Genomic DNA, 14,537 nt, shown 5'->3' on the forward strand with positions numbered 1-14,537 from the left:
GTTAGTGAAACAGTATTTGTGCAAATACCGGAAGACGTTGATCTGGATCCTGAGCATCACTTAAATATCACATGCTACATAAGAGACCAGAGTGCTTTCCAAGACTCCAAAGGATCACTCCAGATAGTGAAATTCTGCACCCATGTGATGAAGAAGAAGAAGAGTTGGTTCTTAGATGCCGCTTTTCTCTACCCAAAGGAGTCTCAAAGCGACTTACAATCACCTTCCCATTCCTCTCCCCACAACAGACACCCTGTGGGGTGGGTGAGGCTGAGAGAGCCCTGATATTCCTGCTCGGTCAGAACAGTTTTATCAGTGCCGTGGCGAGCCCAAGGTCACCCAGCTGGTTGCATGTGGGGGAGCGCAGAATCGAACCTGGCATGCCAGATTAGAAATCCACACTCCTAACCACTACACCAAACTGCAAGCCCTCCAGCAAGATAAAACACAACTACCATCACCGCCTCCTTTTAGCTAATTTCACTGAAAATGTTACGTTTTTATGTTGCCTAAATTTTTTTAGTTTTACCTGCATTCTGGTCTGAGACTGCATAAATTAACTTGTACGTGACCCCAAGGGATTCCTTTTCCCTCACTGCAGAGCCAGTTGATAGACCTTGAGGATTAAGGGCCAAGAGACCCTCCCCAATTCAGAAGTCAGTCAATGCAGAAGGGATTTCATCAAAGGACCAGATGAGCGATGCGTAGACTACCACAGCACAACATTTTGTGCCAGCGCTCATAAAACAACGCTGACAAGGCCAAAATTACTAAATCCCCCATTCGCACAAACTTAAATGGTCTGTGCAGCCCCAGTAGTCTGACCAGGACATAACATGGATGCACTTTTGGGTTCAAGGCTCAGGCCTATGTCCGCCCTCCTCTCACCTGCCCGGATTCCAGCCCCCTGGCCTGCCTGCCTTCCCGGGAGGCAGACTTTGACATCCAAATCAGTAAACTGCCACTCGGTTGTCATCGGAAGTCCATTCCAAACCATGGATTCCAGTTTCAATTCAGAGGATGAGGGCAGTGCCAGAGTTGACAAGTCCCAATGTAACAGCGGAGTGCAGTTTGTAAAGGGGGGCGGGAGAGAAGAATGGGGATCACTGCACGTGGGTGAGGGAGAGGAAGAACCAGACCCAATGGCCAAGCTGTGATTTCACTCTTATACCCAAATTAGGCCTTTGAGGCATCCTGTGTAGATTTTTTCCCCTCACAGAGCAAAAGTCTTCCCTATGGACATCTCAGGTCAGGAAAACGGCACAGGGAGGAGGCCGAAGCCCCATTTCCCTCTGGCCCTGATCCAAAACGGGGCCCCAAACCTTGAGGAACACAGGCCAAAGCTGTTGGGAGCCCAGTGCACAGGTGGGGTTTGACGAGGCCAGAGCAGAATTGCAAACAGAGAAGCACATGAATAGGCCCTGCTGGAGTCCATAAGGGCTGGCCATTCAACTGGGCAAAACCTGATCAAGTCTTTCCAAAGCATTAACTTTATTAGAACTGAAAACGGCCAGCAACTTCCATCGTTTCGACGCCGCAAAGCCAACTTGTTACAGCAAAACAAAATTAGCTTTAAAAACTTTTTAAAACATGAACTGTTCCTTCAAGACGGAGCTAAAGCAGTTCCCGCAGGGCCTGCAAAAGGGAGCTCTTCCGCCAGGCATTTGGTTGAGACCAGGCATAACCAACAGCGAATGAAGGGCCCCTGCCCCCTCCCTCCCTCCCATAACGCCATCAATGCACTCTGGACCCATTTGCACTGTTGCAATTATCAGTTATTAGTATTATTGTTACGGTTATTTATATGTTATGCATTGTTTCATGTATTGTTTCTACGTTTCACATAAACCGCCCTGAGCCTCTGGGGAGGGCGGTATATAAATATAATAAATGAATAAAACAAAGAATGAAAGACTGCGACTTGAATCCTAATGTTCAACCGACATAAAGGTTTCTGCCCATGTAAATGATTCAGTGAGCATTGTTTCCCATGTGGCTTTTAGGCCGGACCACCAAGGCCAGCGCGTTCTTTCGAGTTTTTTAAACAACGGAATCAAACAGAGAAAAGTAAAGATTCCTGGTACTCGACGATCGCCTTGTAAACTGATAGCCATAGATAAAGAAAATCACTTAGGGCAGGGGTAGTCAACCTGTGGTCCTCCAGATGTTCATGGACTACAATTCACATCAGCCCCTGCCAGCGTTTGCTGGCAGGGGCTCATGGGAATTGTAGTCCATGGACATCTGGAGAACCACAAGATTACCCCTGACTTAGGGCAGGATCTGGACTAAATTTTCAGCTCGTGAAGGGCCCTTCTATCAGCAGAATACAGCTTCCCTTCCTTTCCCCATCCCACTGCAGGCCATTGGTCTCCCTGAAATCCGGCCTCTGAGGCAAATCAGAATCACACAGGGCTGGAAGAGAGCACAAAAGGCCATCCTGTACAACTCCTCACCTTCTTGAGGACTTATAAGCACACATATTCCTAGCAGACGCTCATCCAGTCTCCAAAAAACTTCCAACGAAGGACACCCCACCACCCTCCGAGACAGCATCTGATATCTATGAACAGCCCTCTCCGTCAGAAAATGCTTGGATCCAATGTATAAGTGGAGCATGAGATCCAAATAACGCTGCAGCAGGAAGAGATAAATCTGTCCCCCCCCCTCCCCCAGGCCATTTATGGGAAATGTTGTCTGGTTACAATCCAAAGTTTTAAAAGCCAGTGATGTGAAGGACACAAGTCAAAAGTATGTAGATGAACACACATGAAGAGAAGGATCTTTATTGCCTGAAGGAGTCTCAAAGCAGCTTACAATCACCTTTCCCTGCTCTCCCTGTAACACATGGGTAGTCGACCTGTGGTCCTCCAGATGTCCATGGACTACGATTCCCATGAGCCCCTGCCAGCATTTGCTGGCAGGGGCTCATGGGAATCGTAGTCCATGAACATCTGGAGGACCACAGGTTGACTACCCCTGCTGAAACAGACACTCTGTGAGGAAGGTGAGGCTGAGAGAGCTCTGAGAGAACTGGGAGTGGCCCAAGGTCGTCCAGCAGACTTTATGGGTCTCAAAGCAGCTTACAATTGCTTTCCATTCCTCTCCCCACAATAGACATCCCATGAGGTGGCTCTCTCAGCCCCACCTGCCTTTCTGTTGCGAAGAGAGGAATGGAAGGCAACCGTAAGCCAGTTTGAGATTCCTTCAGGTAGTAAAAAGTGGGGTACAAACCACCATCTCCTCTTCTTCTAATCCAAGCATAAGAAATGGAAATGCAGAGATATTTGAAATAATAATGCAGTGAAACAGATATAGTACTCTAGCAGGGATGCCAGCCTCCAAGTGAGACCTGGAGATCCCCCAGAATTACAACTAATCTCCAGGGGAAATCGATCATTTCCCCCGGAGGAAATGGATGCTTTGGAGGGTGGACTCTGAGGCATTGAGCCCAATGAAGGGCCTGCCCCCCCCCACAGGCTTCATCCCTAAATCTTCAAGAGTTTCCCAACCTGGATCTGGGAACTCTCCCCCCCCCCCATTCCCTGCTGGTGCCCCTAATGCCCCGTACCCTGTTCATTACCCAACTAATGGCCTAATGCAGGGGTAGTCAACCTGTGGTCCTCCAGATGTTCATGGACTACAATTCCCATGAGCCCATGCCAGCATTTGCTGCCTATGAACATCTGGAGGACCACAGGTTGACTACCCCTGGCCTAATGAATACCCAACCATTACACACTGATGTTGAAGACAACTCGGATACAATGGAGAACTGAATGGCTGGGAGCAAATTAATTTGTTATATTTTAAAAATATATTAAACATTTATTGGGAAATCTGACCATATGTGGTCATGTCAACCCACCCTCTCCTCCTTCCAATGGTGGATCTCTTTTGGCTCCAATAAGCTGGTGATCTCTGGCCCCAGGGAGGCTTGTCCAGCCTAGACCATGGTCAGGGCCTTCTCTGTCCTGGCCCCCACCTGGTGGACTGAGCTCCCAGAAGAGATCAGGGCCCTGCCAGAACTAAAACAGCTCCACAGGGCCTGGAAAATTGAGCTCTTCCTTCTGTCGAGGCCAATGGAACAATGCCATCAATCAGAACTCCTCTCATCACCAACTACACCTTTCAGGCAGGTGTGGCAAACCACAACACTGAAATATGCAACTGTGAGTTATAAATTATAACGTCATAATTAAATGCTTAATGTTCAACATTATTGTATGTTCTCTGTATTGCACCATGAATTTAATTGTATGCCCCGAGCCTCAAGGGAGGGTGGTATATAAATGTAATGAAATAAAATAAAAATGGCCAAAGATGGGCCTGGAGGGGGTGCAAAGTGGAGGGGCCCCAGGTGGACATGTACACAGCTGTGCTTCCCAACCACAGTCTGCACCATTGCACCCCTTCTGGGGTTTCTCGAAGCCTCAAGAATGTTTCAGAGGTTTCTCAAAAGAAAAAGAAGTTGAGAAAGGCTTCCCTGGACAGAACAGGGGGTGATTTCTGCCAATCTCCCCCCCCCCCATCACCACCGATAGACATCCAAGTTCTCCCCAGGGCAGCTGCTATGGCATTATTTTGGATGTGGTCAAGGAAGTTGGCTGGAATCCCATCCATCAGCAGAGATTTAACACAGGATCCAAGCCAAGAATTCGTCCCACCTATTTAATATTGATACCAACTTTAGAGCCTTCGATTTCAACTAAGCAGCTTCCAGGATTGTCCATTTTTTTTAAGATGACTTAAGTTGTGAGAGTGACTAATCTCCCGACGGCTAGGCTGTAGGAATTACTAAGCTGTGAAAAAAAGTGCCGCAGTTTGCAGAATTGTCATATTTTGAAGTTTGGGGACAGTCATTCCTTGGAAAGCAAAACACGCATCAGAGATGGAAGGAAGTCAAAGGAGGGCAGCTGATTTTAAGAAAGAAGCCATGGCTCAGTTGCAGGTTCAATCCCTGGCATCTTCAGTTCAAAAGCTCAGGTTGCAAATGATGTGAAAAACCCAAGATCCCAAAGGACCACTTGCTACTAGACTGACCTTGCTGGACCAATGGATGCACAGGCAGCTTTGTGTGACAATGAGGCTGAACTTCCTTTCCCATTAAAAGTTTTTAAAAGGATCTCAGGACTTTTCATTTAAAAAAATCCAGGACAGGAATAAAATGGAGGAAACTTGCTAAGAACAGTGTGAGCAGAGTGTATGAAAAACCTCTCAAAGGTTATCAAGGGAGAGGTTCACACATCCCTGCTTTGAATGTTCTACTACAGTTGGCAAAGTTTTAATATGCAGAAAGAGCACAGCACTAGGCTGCTTAAAGAATAAAATAGTTTTTTATTCAGAAGGGAAACAAGAAAGAGAGACACGGAAACCTACAATCTAACTGTTGTCTGCAATTATTCTGTTGTTCAACTGCTGTTCTGGAGGCAAGCAGGAAAGTGTGCTCAATCAGCAGGAAGTCTCCTGCTGAGCCAGTCAGGACACAGGAGGAGATAAATTGAAATATCATCAGGAAGTTCCTATCCTACCTATCTATCTATGCTAAATATGAACTCCTCCTATGCCCCTGCAGGACGCCCTTTATATTCTGCTCAATTATGCACACTGCACATCTTATATATTCCAAAACACAGAATGTTCAAAGAGAAAGCAGAAGGGAATGATCCTCGTCACTGTGCTAGTGGTCTGGGCTACATAAGAACCCATGGTCTGGTGTGTAGACAAACTTCAGTGTGGATGAGCCAGACAGAGGTACTGAGCAAGATTCTCTTCCCCAAATGCAGCAGTTCTGCCTGAGCTGCCAAGTCCAGGACAACTAGCAGTGTCCGTGGCCGAGAATTGCAGATGAGAGTAACCTTATTTCAGGGACTTTACACAGACATAGAGGGCCTTATCCAAGAACTGCCCAAGATAAGCTTACACCTATCCCAGCACTTTTTTTCAACCTAGTCCTCCTCCTGGTCTTTGCATTCATTGCCACAAGTCCTCCATCTCTAGACCCTTTTAGAACAGGATATAAGAAATGGGCCAGAAAACACACAAAGATATTTTTTATTTACCAGCTAGATGTTTTCAGGTTTACCTGGATAGCCCTGGATAGTCTGATTGTATCAGATCTCAAGAGCTAAGCAAGGTCAGCCCTGGTTAGTACTTGGATGAGGGAATGCCAACGAAGACCAGGGGCGTGAGGCAGGCAAAGGCAAGCCACTTTGAACCTATCTTGCCTTGAGAACACCTCCAGGGGGTCGCCATAAGTCAGCTGTGACTTGATAGCCGAGAGAGAGAAATTATGTAGTCAGGCAACATCCATTTCTTATATTGACAGACTTAGAAGGATACCCACTTATTAGGAAAGAGTATTGTTTCAAAGCTCTGACTTGGATGGCCCAAGCTAGGCCAACATGGTCAGATCTCAGAAGCTAAGCAGGTGGACCTGATTAGGACTTGGACAGAAGACCACTCCAAAAGTTCAGGGTTGCAATTAGGGTTGTGCGGTTCGGTGGCCAAATCGGCCGTTCCAGCTGCTTCAGCTGCCGAATCGCACAACCCTAGATGTTATGTGGAGAAAGGCAATAGCTAACCATCTTCTGCATTGAAAACCCCATGGGGTCGCCATTCCATGACCAATTTGATGGCCCTTTCTGCCATGTTTTCAAAAAAGAATGCTTTTAAAATGGCCACTATATGAAGTCCCCTTTCGCTTGGCCAAAGTCCTGGAAACAGGTCCCCATTTCACCAAATCCCAGATTGATAAGGTTTTATTTTTGTGCCTAGGGAACAGACATGTTTATTGTTCTTCACATCTACATGCATGTATCTGTTCTTGACTAGACACTGGTAGCTGTTAACCTAGTGCAGAAATATGGTCTATTTTGGCTACAGGGCCCCTCCTCCTGGCCAAGGACCACCCCGTGGCTACCCTCCTGCCCACTCCAGCCAAGACACATTTTGAGGAAGCTGATTAGTATGATAGCTACTAAATGCCTGATCCACGCTTGCCTTGACGTCCCCCCAACCTCAGGTTGATCTCCTACAATGAAGAGATTGTTGTCACTAGGCTACTGAAACCCATTGAGTTGGCAAAGCCACTCAGCACCACACAATGGGGTAGTGTGATACTTTGTACTGCAGAATGGCTTCTCTCCATAATTTATAAAAATATCACCTATTAAAATATAGTAATGGTATTCTGGTCTGTCCCCGAAGGACCGACCAGAACCAATGGGATGAAATTAATGCAAACGAAATTCTGTCTAAACATCCAGAAAGAGTTCCTGACAGTTAGAGTGGTTTCTCAGTGGAACAGGCTTCCTCAGGAGGTGGTGGCTTCTCCATCTTTGGAGATTTTTAAACAGGGGCTGGATAGCCATCTGACGGAGAGGCTGATTCTGTGAGGGTTCAAGGGGGTGGCAGGTTACAGTGGATGAGCAATAGGGTTGTGAGTGTCCTGCACGGTGCAGGGGATTGGACTAGATGACCCAGGAGGTCCCGTCCAACTCTATGATTCTATGATTCTAGCAAGGAAGCCAAGCTTCACATGTGAAATTAATGCCTGACTGTAATTCTGGCGAGAACATTACACAGTACGAGGCACAGTGGCTTCCGTTTTTAGCCCAAATAGTAAGTGCTATTGGTACCCACAAAGAAAGTAACGTTTAGGCTCTTCCCTCCTGGAAACATGGCCTCTCCTGAACTGGAAAGTGATGGGACAATTATTCCTGAGAAAGCAAAAAAGGATTAATATTTGAACTCTCAAAGTGCAGGTTAAATAAATCACAGGGAAAGGGAAAGGGAAAGGGAAAGGGAAAGGGAGATTGGCACCATTCAAAATTGTTTCCCAAATAAATCAACTAAGTCTTAATTACCGTGAATAGAACAATGGGAAATTTGGGTCAGCAGCCAGAAGATTTTCATTAGAAATGCAATGAAATCAGGATGCTTAGAAGAGAACATTAAAGCCACTGTTTCATTTTTTTAAAAAAAAGAAGAAAGAAAAAGCGTGAAGAGCACTGAGCTCGCACGATAAAGCCAAGGGACTACGGAAGCCCTATTTAATCAGATGTAAAAGAAACCGATTTGACGGAGAACTGAGAGTCAGCAGTCCCAAACGAAAACACCAATGAGGAAGAACAGCCAATGAGCAGATGGGGAAAACCCAACAGCAGAGCCCATTAAGCGTCATCTCCTTTTCGCCATAACTAAGAGAGTCTCCGGATCAAGATGCAGAGCGAGAAGTTAAGTCCAAAAGGTTCCTCAAGGAGGTGGAAAGGAGGATCTCCAAGTCTAAATGCTGAGAGGCAGGTTCTGCCGCAAACAAGAGATGCAGAGAGAGAGAGAGAGAGAGAGAGAGAGAGAGAGAGATGGAGGCTAGACTTACAACAGAATGGAGTGCAATGGATGATAATGATATTGTGGGCCTCCATCGCTGAAGGCAGACGGGCGGACTTGGAGCCTTTACGGGGCTTGTAGCTTTTGCAGAAGCTACGTGATTGCATCTGACCAGCGTCAGGGAGGCGGAGCGACGCAAGGGTGAGGCCTTCATTTTGCAGTGGCTAAACTGAGGCTGGGATGAGGTAGATGGAGAAGGCGACAAGGAGGTCGGAGACTACATGAATATTAAAAACAAAACAACAAAAAAGACACTTTACCTACTTTGGACTGAAAGGTAAATCGCACAGTTTTCGCTCTGTGACGCACTCCGGTTCGAGTGAAGAGTGCGCTGCGCCGTTCTACTTTGAACAAGCCCGAAGAGATGAAGAATGCTTTTTGAAACATTTGGGGATATTCGGAAGGATCGGCAATGGTGTGCCTTATATGCATTGCCACATAAGGTTGCGCACTTTGGCTGCTTCGGCGAGCACCAACATCCAAGGCGGCCAGTGCTGTGGCATGGAGGGGAGGGGCGCCAGTGACCCTCTGTGCCGTGGCACTGGCCGCCTCGAGCATTGGTGCTCGCTGGAGTATGCAACCCTATTTCCACATGTTTAAAGTCATAATTTATCAAGAAATTGTAGCATTTTGCTCAGGAGGATATCCACAGGGGAAAAGGAAGACTGGATTACAGCTTGTCCCTTTAGAACAGCGGTTCTCAACCTGGGAATCACGACCCGTTGGGTGGGTGTTCAGCCTTTCTCAAGGGGTTGCGGTGGCGGCACCACGGCGCTTGCCTCCTTCACACTGCTTCGGAGCTCACTGAGGCGGCATGGAGGAGGCCAGCGCCATGCTGCTGCTGCTGCTCCGACCAGTGCTGCCACCTCTCTTGTGACGCTGGCCTCCTTGGTGCCATCTCAGAAGATCCAAGGTGGCGCGAAGGAGGCCAGCACCATGCCACCACTGCTCCACACACCATACAGTGAGGACGACGGCGGCATCTGTGCATGCATGCTGCCATGTGTCCGCATGAGCACAACCACGACAGTGCATATGCACCACCACATCTGCGCATGCATGCGCGCTGCATTAGTGCACATGCTGCTGCTGCCTCGCCCCTGCTGTAGAGGTCATGGGGCAGTGGCGGTTGAGAACCACTGCTTTAGAAAAATGAGCTGAAGTTTTGCCAAATGGCAGTCAGAAGGAGAATGTGGGAAGGGGAAATGCTCAAAAAGGGGGGCTTAGGGGAAAGAGACCGTATACAATGGGCTTTGCCTCTAGTGTCCAGATAATGTAGTTTCCCTTAAAAATCAACTACCTAACACATGGGTAGTCAAACTGCGGCCCTCCAGATGTCCATGGACTACAATTCCCATGAGCCCCTGCCAGCGTTATGGGAATTGTAGTCCATGGACATCTGGAGGGCTGCAGTTTGACTACCCCTGACCTAACACATAGCAAACATCAAGTTGTATGCAAGGGAATAAGAGAGTAGGGCAGCCTGCTGCCCGCTTGAGCATATTTGCACTTCTGTAAACTACTATTTATTTTCCACTCCATCTCAGACAACGCAGGGCAGATGCCATCAATAAGGTAAAGGTAAAGGTATCTCCTGTGCAAGCACCGAGTCATGTCTGACCCTTGGGGTGACGCCCTCTAGCGTTTTCATGGCAGACTCAATACGGGGTGGTTTGCCAGTGCCTTCCCCAGATCAGAACAAATTCACATTAAAGTAAAACATAATAATAAAATATACCTGTTAAGTAAAACACATTAAAATCTAAAACAAATTCAGTTGTCTATCTAGTAGTTCCTGTCATACTAGGAATGATGGGGAGAGGAGTTTGAAGGATCTTCCCAGTCCTATCCTAGCTCATGTGTAATAACGCTGTGGTGGGGATACCAATTAGTACAGTTCTATATGCTACATTACAAATTATGCATTTTATGCCAAGTAAGATAAGGTCAAGTTTGAAAGTACTCTCATTCTTTGCCCAAATCCCTTCCCACACCCCAAAAAAACAAAACAAAACAAGGAAAGAAATGGTTCTCATGGCTTCAAAATGTTTGGAAGTTAATTGTGGTCACTCATTTCCTTTTTGGAAAAGAAAAGCAAAGGAGTACTCCCACACTATTCTACAGCATAATATTACTAAGTGGCTACCAGCCAGATACTTTAGGAGTAACTGGGGTGGATCTAATTGTCCTACAAGTAGTCTTCCTGCAATCTAAGGAGCTTTCTTCAAAATGAAGGAGCTCTTTGTTCAAGCTATGAGCCAAAAAGGAAAAGCAGGGTACAAGTATTTATTTATTTAATTTATATACCGCTCTCCCTGAAGGCAGTATATAAACCAACTTTGCTTGGCGGAGTGGTAGCAACCACTCCGTGGCAAGCTGTGCATATTGAGGGAATGCCAATGCTGGGGTACTTTAAGTATTCAGGTATACATGAACTCTTAAGGCACTTAAAATCCTTGTGAGACTAAAACCTAGAAGACTCCAACAGGTGTTTCAATATGGATAAGCTTTGTCAGTTAAATTTTTGCTGGTTCTGCAAAATGTGTCAGCGAGGAGCAAAGAGCGCAGATTGAGGGCTTTCTCCAAGCCACCATATATTTACTGCATTCCTCCCCATCTCACCCGAGCTTGACAAGGAGACTCTGATTTATTTGTCATCTACAGATTTGTTTTCCTAGAAACATTCTTTTTAAGTTTAAAAAAAAAAAGATGTTGAAACAAAAATTCAGTTTCTGAAGGTCAACAATGGCAGGAAACAGCTTTACAGCATGTATATTTGCACTGAAAAACAGGGCTCCAAGATTCAATAAACACATAACTGGACCATCCATGGACACATCAACTTTTATGTTTAGGGAAACAGAAACTGAATAGATTCCAAAGTGAAATGTTTTATGCTGCTTATTCTGATGTTCATGTTCTCCTGTGCTCACTTCAGCGGGCTGAATAAAGCTATTACAACTGAGAAGCCAAGCCCATTTTAAATACAGGCTGGGGGCCCTGGAAGCCCCCACAGCAGTCCTGGAACCCTGGTTCAGAATTCCTGGTCTAAAGTTTTACATCCAGGGCTCAACCAGGGCTTCATGAAACCCTGGTGTTTTTTGATGGCGATGGAAGGGTTTCCCAAATGGGTGGGAGTTAATTGTTTATATATATTTTAGATTTGTTATTTATTGGGTGATATGACCACGTATGGTCATGCTGACCTCCCCCCCTTCCCAAAATGGCCAATGATGGGGCTGGAGAGGGTGGGAAAGGGAAGGGTCCCGGGTGCGTGTGTACTCAGCTATGTTTGTTTCCCAACCATATTCTGCACAATCACACCACTTCTGGGATTTTCAAAGCCTGTAGAATGTTTTGGAGGTTTCTCGATAGTAAAAAAGTTGAGAAAGGCTGGTCTAGGTCTTCTGCCTAATGAACATCGCAGCCACAAGGGCATTCTCTAAAAATGCCATTTGAATAATGCTGTCATCCCACATCAAGATGACATAACCCAGGTTACTTATAAGTATTTTCTACAGTGATGGAGGAGGGCATTGCAGGGAAGGTGGCATGGTAAAGTCTGATCTTGCCAGATCTTCCACCAGGCATTTGGTTGAGACCAGGTGCCCAGCAACATCTACAGCAGTGGTCCCCAACCTTTTTATCACTGGGGACCACTCAACACTTGACAATTTTACTGTAGCCCGGTGGGGGGGTAGTTTACTCTCAACCACTGCCCTAATGCTCTCTGATCGCTATGGTAATGTTTAAACATCCCTTCAAAATAAGATACAGACATGCCACAACAATGAACATAAGGACAATGACAAATCAATGGGAACCCTGAGCTTGTTTCTCTGCAACGAGATAGTCCCATCTGGGAGTGATTGTGTGTTGTAAAGGGCCGGGGGGATGAATTAAAGGGCCGGGGGGGGGGAGAAGGCGTCCTTCAGGGCCCACCTCCAATTAGTCGAAGGACCACATGTGGTCCGCAGCCCACAGGTTGGGGATCGCTAATCTACAGGGCCCTGCTCCCTCCCTCCCAGAGATCCACCCATGCATTCTGCTCTGGGCATTTATGCATCGTTATATTCTGTTACCTCTGTTCTACTTTAATGTTAATGTTATTGACGTTGGGAAAGCTGAGTTCCATGTACTGTTTTATGCGTTTTTATGTAAACCGCCCTGAGCCTCGGGGGGAGGGCGGTCTATAAATACAATAAATAAATAATATTGTAAGTTAATTAGGGTTAGTCCTTAGATAGGAAACCACTAAGGGAGGATCCATGGTGGAAGGTGATGGCAAACCACCTCTACTTCTCGCTTGACTTGAAAGCCTCTTGCTGGGGTCACCGTAAGTCAACGATGATGGAACACTACAGAACACAAAGAAGGACTTGGCTTAAAAAACTCACATAAACCCTCTTCCAACCCATTGTTCCATGAATGACTAAAGATCTGCACTTCCCATGCCTACACCCACCCTGCCCCACTGCACCGTGCTAATCCAGCGATAATACTTGTAACATGGATGACCTTCTACACCTTTTTCAACAAAGCCCATTAAGTGATGGGCGCTAATCCCACAGGGAAGGCTTCCAATGGGAGATCTCTCCATTAATCTGCTACTTATTTCACCAGGAAAATCACAATGGACTGCAGGCACCCAAGGTGTTTTGAAGAACAATTTGTCCACGTTCTTAAGTACAACCGCTTAATCTTTCCTCAAAACCGATGTTAAAGGAATCTGATCTCTTTGCTTTAAAAGACACATTCCAAAAACTCCTATCGGCAGCCAACCCTCAGTTCCTCATGTGTCAAGTGGGATTAATTATACTGGCTAGCCTAACATTACAGGATGTTAGGACAATCAACAAAGAAACTGGGGGCAAGAGTCAATATAGCAACATATTCCACCTACGGGAACGATTCAAACCTCAGATAAAATTAGTCTAGAAAATCCGTGCCTTGGATGTACCTCATAGTTTCCCCTGTCCCTTCCTCCAAACTCAGGGCTGCATGCATTCTACCCTCCATTTTATTATTACTACCTGTCCTGTGGGGCAAGTTAGGATAAGAGAGAAGGACAAAGCCCAAGGTCACCTCAGTTATCTTATTGGCTGACTTGGAATGTTACCCTAAATCCTACTGGACTAGGAGTAGGGGATGAAACCCCTAATTCCTACTTCAGTGTTCCAACCACTAGTTCATAGATCTCAAAAAGAAGCTGGAAAAAGTGGATCTTTTGCTTAGAACGGTGTAAGTCAAGCCATTATTTGCTATTTGTTGTAGAATTGGATTGCCTAATTTTTTCCTTTTAAAATAGGAAACTTCTCGCACCAAGTTTCTGCTTAAATTTGTTCTATGCTGAAGTTGGCTTGAAACTCAACATCAAGAAAACAAAGATCATGGCATCTGGCCCTCTCAATTTCTGGCAAATAGATGGGGAAGAAATGGAGGTAGTGACAGATTTTATTTTCCTGGGCTCCAAGATCACTGCAGATGGGGACTGCAGCAAAGAAATTAAAAGACGTTTGCTCCTGGGGAGGAAAGCTATGGCAAATCTAGACAGCATCCTAAAAAGCAGAGACATCACCCAGTCAATAAAAGTGCGTTTAGTCAAGGCTATGGTATTCCCAGTTGCAATGTATGCCTGCGAAAGTTGGACCATAAGGAAGGCCGAGCGTCAAAGAATTGAGGCTTTTGAACTCTAGTGCTGGAGAAGACTCTTGCGAGTCCCTTGGACTGCAAGGCGAACAAACCGGTCAGTCCTAGAGGAGATCAGCCCTGACTGCTCCTTAGAAGGCCAGATCCTGAAGATGAAACTCAAATACTTTGGCCACCTCATGAGAAGGAAGGACTCTCTGGAGAAGAGCCTAATGCTGGGAGAGATTGAGAGCAAAAGAAGAAGGGGACGACAGAGAACGAGGTAGCTGGATGGGGTCACTGAAGCAGTCGGTGCGAACTTAAATGGACTCCGGGGAATGGTAGAGGACAGGAAGGCCTGGAGGATCATTGTCCATGGGGTCGCAATGGGTCGGACACGACTTCGCACATAACAACAACAACATGCTGAAGGAATAGTCAAGTTTTGCCTCCAATTATTGCTAATCTAGTTTGTTTTTCTTAATATATCATATGAAGATTAACTTTGATCCAAACAA

At 46.1% G+C, this 14,537-nt stretch overlaps 1 protein-coding gene across 1 annotated transcript in view; it reads right to left on the reverse strand.

Moving 5' to 3' along the window:
* The window catches only part of UCHL3 (ubiquitin C-terminal hydrolase L3), a 41,538-nt gene that overhangs the window by 4,343 nt on the left and 22,658 nt on the right, over positions 1-14,537 (reverse strand). The gene's annotated exons all lie outside the window — the stretch shown is intronic.

This window comes from Paroedura picta, chromosome 6 (assembly GCF_049243985.1).
Source record: "Paroedura picta isolate Pp20150507F chromosome 6, Ppicta_v3.0, whole genome shotgun sequence".
In the NCBI taxonomy this organism is placed as follows: Eukaryota; Metazoa; Chordata; class Lepidosauria; order Squamata; family Gekkonidae; genus Paroedura; species Paroedura picta.